This window comes from Coregonus clupeaformis, unplaced genomic scaffold (assembly GCF_020615455.1).
Source record: "Coregonus clupeaformis isolate EN_2021a unplaced genomic scaffold, ASM2061545v1 scaf2123, whole genome shotgun sequence".
Classification (NCBI taxonomy): domain Eukaryota; kingdom Metazoa; phylum Chordata; class Actinopteri; order Salmoniformes; family Salmonidae; genus Coregonus; species Coregonus clupeaformis.
Window position 1 is genome coordinate 66,988 of NW_025535577.1, and position 8,465 is coordinate 75,452.

The window sequence follows — 8,465 nt, forward strand, 5'->3', positions numbered from 1 at the left end:
ATCCCAATTGAGATGTTGTGGTAGGACTTGAAACGAGCAGTTCATGCTTGAAAACCCACACGTCACTGAGTTAAAGCAGTTCTGCATGGAAGATTGGGCCAAAATTCCTCTACAGCGACGTGAGAGACTGATCAACAACTACAGGAAGCATTTGGTTGGAGTCATTGCAGCTAAAGGTGGCACAACCAGTTATTGAGTGTAAGGGGGCAATTACTTTTTCACACAGGGGAATTGGATGTTGCATAACTTTGTTTATGAAATAAATATGTAATTGTTGTGTTATTTGTTCACTTATGTTCCCTTTATCTAATATTAGGTTTTGGTTGAAGATCTGATAACATTCAGTATCACAAATATGCAAAAGTAGAGAAAATTAGAAAGGGGGGCAAATACTTTTCATAGCACTGTATATATATATAGCAGAATATATTAAAAACACGCTTTACTAAGACCTACTTGTCAGGTGAGCGTTTGGCTCGGATTCTGTCCTTGACGATCTGGTAGGAAAAAAGGGAAAAAAACCATCAGTGCATGCTTGCTGTAAGCTGCTGATAGACGTGCCTCTCTCTAGGCTTCATTCATAAAATCAAAGGAATGTACCATGGAAGACATATCATACCAGCGAAATAGTTACATACCTATAGCTTGCTGTCTTGAGTTTTCTGCAGTTGTGAATGTATCCTACAAAAACAAAGACAAGTTAACTATTAATGGTGACCCACAGAAGTTAAGGTTCCATTTAAATCCAATGCCAAAGCTCTCCGGCATTTGTGTGCCCGTTAAAAACATGTGGATGTCCCATTGCTTACCTTCTCAATACAGTCTCTGATCACACGCTGCGTAAAGAAAAATACAGCTGCACAGCCCAGAACCAAGAATAACGTGACAAGACGCCTAGCGACTCTCCTGTCGCTTCATTTCTTGACAGTGTTTGAGCAAAAGAAAACAGTCTCTTGCTGCGCCATTGAAATCACGGTGTCTTCAGGAATCTCGCGGTTCCTTGCGCACGTCTCCATATCAAACCACGACTACAAAGTCTAAAGTAACCTTATTTCTTCTTAATGATATACATCGAATTTATAGTTCCGCTACCACCTACGCAACTTGGCTGTCAGTGCCGTTACCTGCATGTGTGCCCTGGGAAAATCCCCCAAAGTCTTGCACTGACAGACTGATATGACGTCTTTTTATAAAGTATTTGTTAATGTCTTTGATCTTATGAGCTGCATAAGGATTGGGAGGATGAGGACATTCCATGTATTTATTTCTGTCAAGGTGGATGCCAGAAGGTCTGCGGTTTGCCAAGATAGCTAGGGGGCCACTGGTGCTAATCTTAGAAGGAGTACATGATCGAATATACTGACTAGGGTGCAACACTATACCATATAGGGTGATACTATTGTTGTTGGGAGTGACACTCAATAATGGTTGGCCACTGTTGGATGGAATTAGCTTGCAAAGCCGTATATAAACTGATGACAATAGGCTATTGTGAATCCAGTACTGTAATATTAAATACTCTGAACCAACTCTCCATCTGTCACGAGTGTCAGTGTAATGCGATGGGTCGAAGTCAGTCGCAGGACACAGAACTCAATGAAACGTACTTTACTGATAAGTAAAGAAACAAATACAAAATACCTCCACACAGGGGAGAAGCAAACCCGCTCACCAAAAGTGTTTAACTACTCTCTTACATCCTGAAGTACTCGATACCAGAGAAACTTGTCATAACACAGACTATCCCTCATGCTGCTATAAATGCCCACTCTCAAATTCATAGACAGAGCTGTGGGTCCAAAGGTAGTATTTTATCATACGCAAATTAAGGCAGTTCAATGTAGACAAACGTATAATGACGCTCTTGTATCTTCTATTAATAATAGAGAGCTTCCTGACCTTTTGTTTTATTGCATGACACTTCTCCCCGTCTATCTACAAAATACACAAGATTGTGAATAGGTCTGGAAAAATATCCTTACTGTGTGCCATTCAGCTGCATCACATCGACCTAAGACTCCTGTGAAGAAAGGCAATGCCATAGCTAACCTGACCCTGTCAGCAGGATCTCACGCCTATTTCGCTGCATATTGCAACATAATACCTTTTTGTGCAATCTAATTTGTGTAAAAAGCAGCAACAGACAATGTCCTAGATACAGTGCATTCGGAAAGTATTCAGACTTTTTCCACATTTTGTTATGTTACAGCCTTATTCTAAAATGAATTAAATTGTTTTTTCCCCCTCATCAATACACACACCAAATCAAATCCAATTTTATTGGCCACATGCGCCGAATACAACAGGTGCAGACATTACAGTGAAATGCTTACTTACAGCCCTTAACCAACAGTGCATTTATTTTTTCATAAAAAAGTAAAATAAAACAACAAAAAAAGTGTTGAGAAAAAAGAGCAGAAGTAAAATAAAATAACAGTAGGGAGGCTATATATACAGGGGGTACCATTGTTCAGGATTAATACATTATCAGATGCAACACAACTTTAAAGGAAAGGCAGCTGCTCTTTTGTTTATAAACAGATACAAACACACATCCTGCATCGTCACTGACCCCTAAATTCAATTATATTAACCAAACCCTCAACATCAAACAAAGAAAAAAGCTATTTCACTGGAACATTTATTTTTGCATATCCCAACTCCCCCTGAGACATCTGCGGAGAGTTGGGGTCAGAGCAAGGGTCTGCCATTTACCGCAGTCTCTGGAGCAATTGGGGTTAAATGCCCCCCCCAAACATAATCAATGCCGTTTTCACTTATTTTCAGTTACTCGTGTTTCATTTTCCATCTACAACACATTCTGAAGCATAAACACCTGATGAACGCAACAGTAGTCAGCAGAATCAGTAGCACAGAAGCTAGAAGGAACGCCATGACATCCACAGAGTGGTAGGAGTACCAGGGCATTCTGTAGGACTCTGTACGTAGGTGAGCAGTACCTTTGTGTCTCATGACATACTCGATCCAGAACATGGCGAGGTCCAGGGGTTCATTGGCTGATCCCTGTGCAGGTTGGAGAGCCTTTGCATGTTCTCCCTGTAGGACGGCTCCTGAAGAACTTCCTGTAAGGCCTTGAGGAAGTCGTTGTCTACCGTGGCTATGGTCACAATCTTTGCTCCTCCTCTCGTTTGCAGACGAAGGAGGTTGTCGTATTGGTCGAAAAAACAGAGGTAGGCCCACAACGGGGACTCCGTGGTAGATGGCCTCTTGAACTCCATTGGTTCCTCCATGAGCTACAAACAGCCTCATCTTAGGATGTCCTAGTAGGTCATTCTGCGGCATCCAGTCAACTAGTAAGGTGTTGTTGCCCAGAGTCGCTGGCCTGTCCCCAATGTGCCTCCAGATGATCTTCTGAGGCAGTTGGGCAAAAGCAGATGCTATCTCGTCTGTTATGTCACTCGGGAGTTCCTTGACGAAAGTCCCCAAAGACATGATAATGGCACCATGTTCTCCTGAACTCTGAATAAAGTCCTCCAGGTCTTGGGGAAGGGGGCTTGGCCGGTTTGCACTGAAACCCTCCCATGTAGATAACGTTAGGCATGGTGGGACGGGGAACTCAAACACAAAGTCAACTCTCATGAGCCACAAGTCAGCCCCCTGCATTAACTCATTAAAGTCCACACCCGGTTGGAAATACTCATCACAAACCGCTTGGTAATAGGGTCGCACTAGGAACCTGTCCTGAACTTGTCCAAGCAATTTAATAAGCATATTCTTCACTCTCTCTGTGAAGGTCATTTTGTCCGTCAGCCCAGATCCAGTCATTGGAACGTAAGACATGGGGGATGGTGCGATGACCTGATGTCCCTCTCCAAATGTGACCCAGCGGACGTTGTAGACAAGGGGTAGCTGAAGATAGTGGGCCATCAGAACACCTGCTCCCCATGCCGGGTCAGTCAAGACAAGGTCATACTGGGTTTCCTTTAGGTTCTTCATTAAATCCTTGTCTTCAATCATATTGGTCACCATTTCAGCCATCATCTTAGGAACTTTAGACATGAATGACAAGGCCTCCACCTGCAAACTGAAGAAATTTAAAACCCGAACTTTTACCTCTTTCTATATCGAGGACTTTGTTGAGAATTGGCTTCACAAAGCCCCTCGTCTACTCCATCAGTGACATGTACTGTAATAGAGCTGTAATATGAAGACTCCTCTTTAATGTACCAGCTTTTGTTTGTTCGTACCACGGTCACAGAGTGTCCTTGAGCATGAAGGGCCTTGATCAGAATGTCCATGTGAAGCCAATGGCTTCCTTCCAGAGGAAAGACCAGCACCTTCCCACTGTGGCAAGCTGGCAAAGACACCATGAAGCATGTCACAAGAAGACTTGAGAAAATGCTCCAAAGATGGTACGCCATCCTTCTGAAGGAGAAGGAAAACATTGTCATCACATTTATATTTAAAGCTAGAATCTGTATTTGGTGAAACGGCCATGTTTGTTTGGGATATTACAACAACAAAGAAGTTACTTTAAATGAGGAACACTTTTATTTTCCCCTCTGACATCATTGCAAGCCCGATAGAACAGCAGAATATGTACTGCAATTGTTTTTACCACGCTGCTGGTAAAGGCACTTGGGCAAACAGAGGTGCTATGTCACCAAATGTGGATTGTAGCTTTATGACATAATTAAAAGCTTCCCTTATTTGGCCTTTTTATAAGACCTAGGCCGGGATTCAATCTGATCGCGTTTTGTCTGCTATGCACCTTTTTAAAGGCAATGTTCCCACGTTTGTGTAGACTGTATTCACGGTACATGCTGCATAAATCGTCTCAATCAGAAATTAGCTTTAAATGTCATATAAAGCTGATCTACCACTGATTGTATTGAATCCCGGGACTAGAGTGGCCTCTAGTATTGTGGTTGAATATTGATAATTTTTTGGATAGAGGGTCACCGGGCATTAAATGTCACACGGAAACACTTCAGTCCATAGAAGAAAACCTCTGATTTACTCACCGACAAATCCGCCAATGTTCGAAAAGAAATCCGTATGAATGAACTTCTGTGAACTTGAATGAATCCTTATGTATGAACAGAGTCTGAGCTTGTGTGTTTGCTTCTTATCTCGTTCTAGTAAGTTCAAAGTTCTTCCCCAGTCAGTCAGGACCTTGTCATTCTGTTAAAGAGACAGACCTGTTTTGCATAATTATATCAAGTACCTGTCCAGTTAGTCGAAGATTCAGACCATGTGGTACAAAGTGACTATTACTTACCAAATGGTCTGACAAAGCTCTTTTAAAATTCACATTCCGAACGCATGTTAAGGGGAAATATGAGCTCAGAGATTTTGAGCAAACACACTGATTGATTATTATCACACTTTCGTTTTTCCAGGGGGGTTGAGACCACTCGCTTTTTGGATTCTAAGGGTCATTCTCCAAATGGGGTGGCTTTTGCTTGCACCACTACGAGCAGAAAAAAACATGTAATTAAATGCAGTAAAAAAATTACAAGTTTAAAGAACTTACATACATTTTATTATTGAGTAGTTGAACTTGAATATCAACTGAAGTTTGAGTTGAGGGGTGACCCTAAGTTCATTTGTCTTGCTACAAAAATATCTCAGAAGAGAAATTCTACTGGATTCTAACCACCTTTATTTTGAGTTGTTGAAGTACAGCACCCACTCACTGATACCTGACAATAGAAACACAATGACGCATCATCTAAAAATATGTATGTTCTTATTTAAAATTGAATTCTTAGCAACAGCCAAACGATAAACCACGTGTTTCTGTGAGGTGTAGTTTCTCTGGTTCAAGTTGAAAGCCTCTGTACGTGCGTCTTATTTCTCTAAATTAATTGATGAAAACAACCCAAGATGTATCTTCAGAAACATAGCCAGCCTCACAAAGAAGCAGGTCCCAGCCTGCCAATATGTATTTTTCTAACCTCACCTCTAATGATTATATGTTTTTCAATGACCAAATTACTACAATCAGAGAAAATCTCAATTAATCTGCTTGATACGCTACAAACCCTACAGGATTATGAGGAGACCACAGCTACTCTGGATTGTTTTACACCCTTGGTTTATGATGACATGGTTAAACGTATCATGCGCTCCAAGCTCACCACTTGCCAACTTGACCCTATACAGTGGGGGAAAAAAGTATTTAGTCAGCCACCAATTGTGCAAGTTCTCCCACTTAAAAAAGATGAGAGAGGCCTGTAATTTTCATCATAGATACACGTCAACTATGACAGACAAAATGAGAAAAACAAATCCAGAAAATCACATTGTAGGATTTTAATGAATTTATTTGCAAATTATGGTGGAAAATAAGTATTTGGTCAATAACAAAAGTTTCTCAATACTTTGTTATATACCCTTTGTTGGCAATGACACAGGTCAAACGTTTTCTGTAAGTCTTCACAAGGTTTTCACACACTGTTGCTGGTATTTTGGCCCATTCCTCCATGCAGATCTCCTCTAGAGCAGTGATGTTTTGTGGCTGTCGCTGGGCAACACGGACTTTCAACTCCCCTCCAAAGATTTTCTATGGGGTTGAGATCTGGAGACTGGCTAGGCCACTCCAGGACCTTGAAATGCTTCTTACGAAGCCACTCCTTCGTTTGCCCGGGCGGTGTGTTTGACACCTATTGCAGATTCAGTCTTCCCAGCCTGGTGCAGGTCTACAATTTTGTTTCTGGTGTCCTTTGACAGCTCTTTGGTCTTGGCCATAGTGGAGTTTGGAGTGTGACTGTTTGAGGTTGTGGACAGGTGTCTTTTATACTGATAACAAGTTCAAACAGGTGCCATTAATACAGGTAACAGTGGAGGACAGAGGAGCCTCTTAAAGAAGAAGTTACAGGTCTGTGAGAGCCAGAAATCTTGCTTGTTTGTAGGTGACCAAATACTTATTTTCCACCATAATTTGCAAATAAATTCATTAAAAATCCTACAATGTGATTTTCTGGATTTTTTTTCCTCAATTTGTCTGTCATAGTTGACGTGTACCTATGATGAAAATTACAGGCCTCTCTCATCTTTTTAAGTGGGAGAACTTGCACAATTGGTGGCTGACTAAATACTTCTTTTTCCCCACTGTACCTACAAAGCTGGTTATATAATTTATTAGTCCTGATAATAGATCTAGGTAATAGGTCAGGTCAACCAATGCTCAATATTATAAACACATCTCTCCAATCGGAAATATAGTTCCTGAGTTCTTTAAATTGGCTGTAATTAAACCACGTTTAAAGAAACCAAACCTCAATCCCCTTCCTTTCCAACATACTAGAGAAGCACGTAGCCCAGGAGCTAACATCATTTTAAAATTCAAACAGTATCTTTGAAACCTTCCAGTCTGGTTTTAGACCATGTCACAGCACTGAGACTGCACTTGTCAAGGTATTAAATGACCTACTGCTGTCCTAAGACCGTGGTCATGTCTCTATTCTCGTTCTTTTAGAACGAAGTTCTCCCCTTTTACACTATTGATCATACTATTCTTATTAAGAGACCAGAAGGCTTGGTTGGTCTACGAAGACAGGTTCTTAACTGGTTTAAATCATACCTCTATGAGCGCTATTAATTAGTTCAGCTGGGTAACAAATCATCGGAACGTTCCAAGGTTGATAGAAGCCCTTTTATTTTCCTGATACATGCTACCCCGGCCTTGGTAATGTAATCCGTAAGCACAACATGCAATTTCATTGCTATACTGATGATACCCAATTGTATTTATCTTTTGAACAAGATTTTACTTTACAGTCAGCCTGCCTTGACACGTGGATCACAGATGTTAAACACTGTATGGCAACCAACTTCTTGATTTTAAACTCTGACTAGACAGAAATGATGCTAATTGGCCATAGGAAACTCACAAAGAAAGTGTCAGACCTTACTCTCAAAATGTATGGTTTCCTCATTACACCAAAATGGTTGTTAAAAACCTTGGTGTTACCTTTGACCCGGGCCTAACGTTCGACAACCACATGAAAAACCATGTCCAAAACAGTGTACTTTAATCTCAGGAACATTTTCAGAATTAGACACCAGAAGAATTGGTCCATGCATTTGTTTAATAGATTAGACTACTGCAATGCCCTTCTTTCCAGTTGTTCAGAGACAGACTCCACTATTAAAAACCAACAACTGCAGCCCACATTTTAACCAACACTAGAAGGCACGAGTACATCACTCCATTTTTATCTGCACTACACTGGCAGCCTGTAAAGTATCGGTCTGATTGTTTTTATATGCATGTAATATAATCAGCCATCACAACACCCACATATCAGCAGTGCATCATTGGCTATTTTGTCTGGCAGGTTTCCTCTCTTTGCATCACTCAAAACCACTGGATTTCTCTTTCAGAACCGTGTGTCATACCTCAGAGAGAATCCCTCTCACTCGAACTGTTCGTCATAAACACACCGCCCTCTTTTGTCCAGATTCCCAAAAAGGTCAGAGCAATTTCACTTCGCCCC

General features: G+C 41.1%; 1 pseudogene; it reads right to left on the minus strand.

Moving 5' to 3' along the window:
* Positions 1-2,438: 2,438 nt before the first annotated feature.
* On the minus strand, positions 2,439-5,097 carry LOC123488281 (annotated as a pseudogene).
* Positions 5,098-8,465: the final 3,368 nt, after the last annotated feature.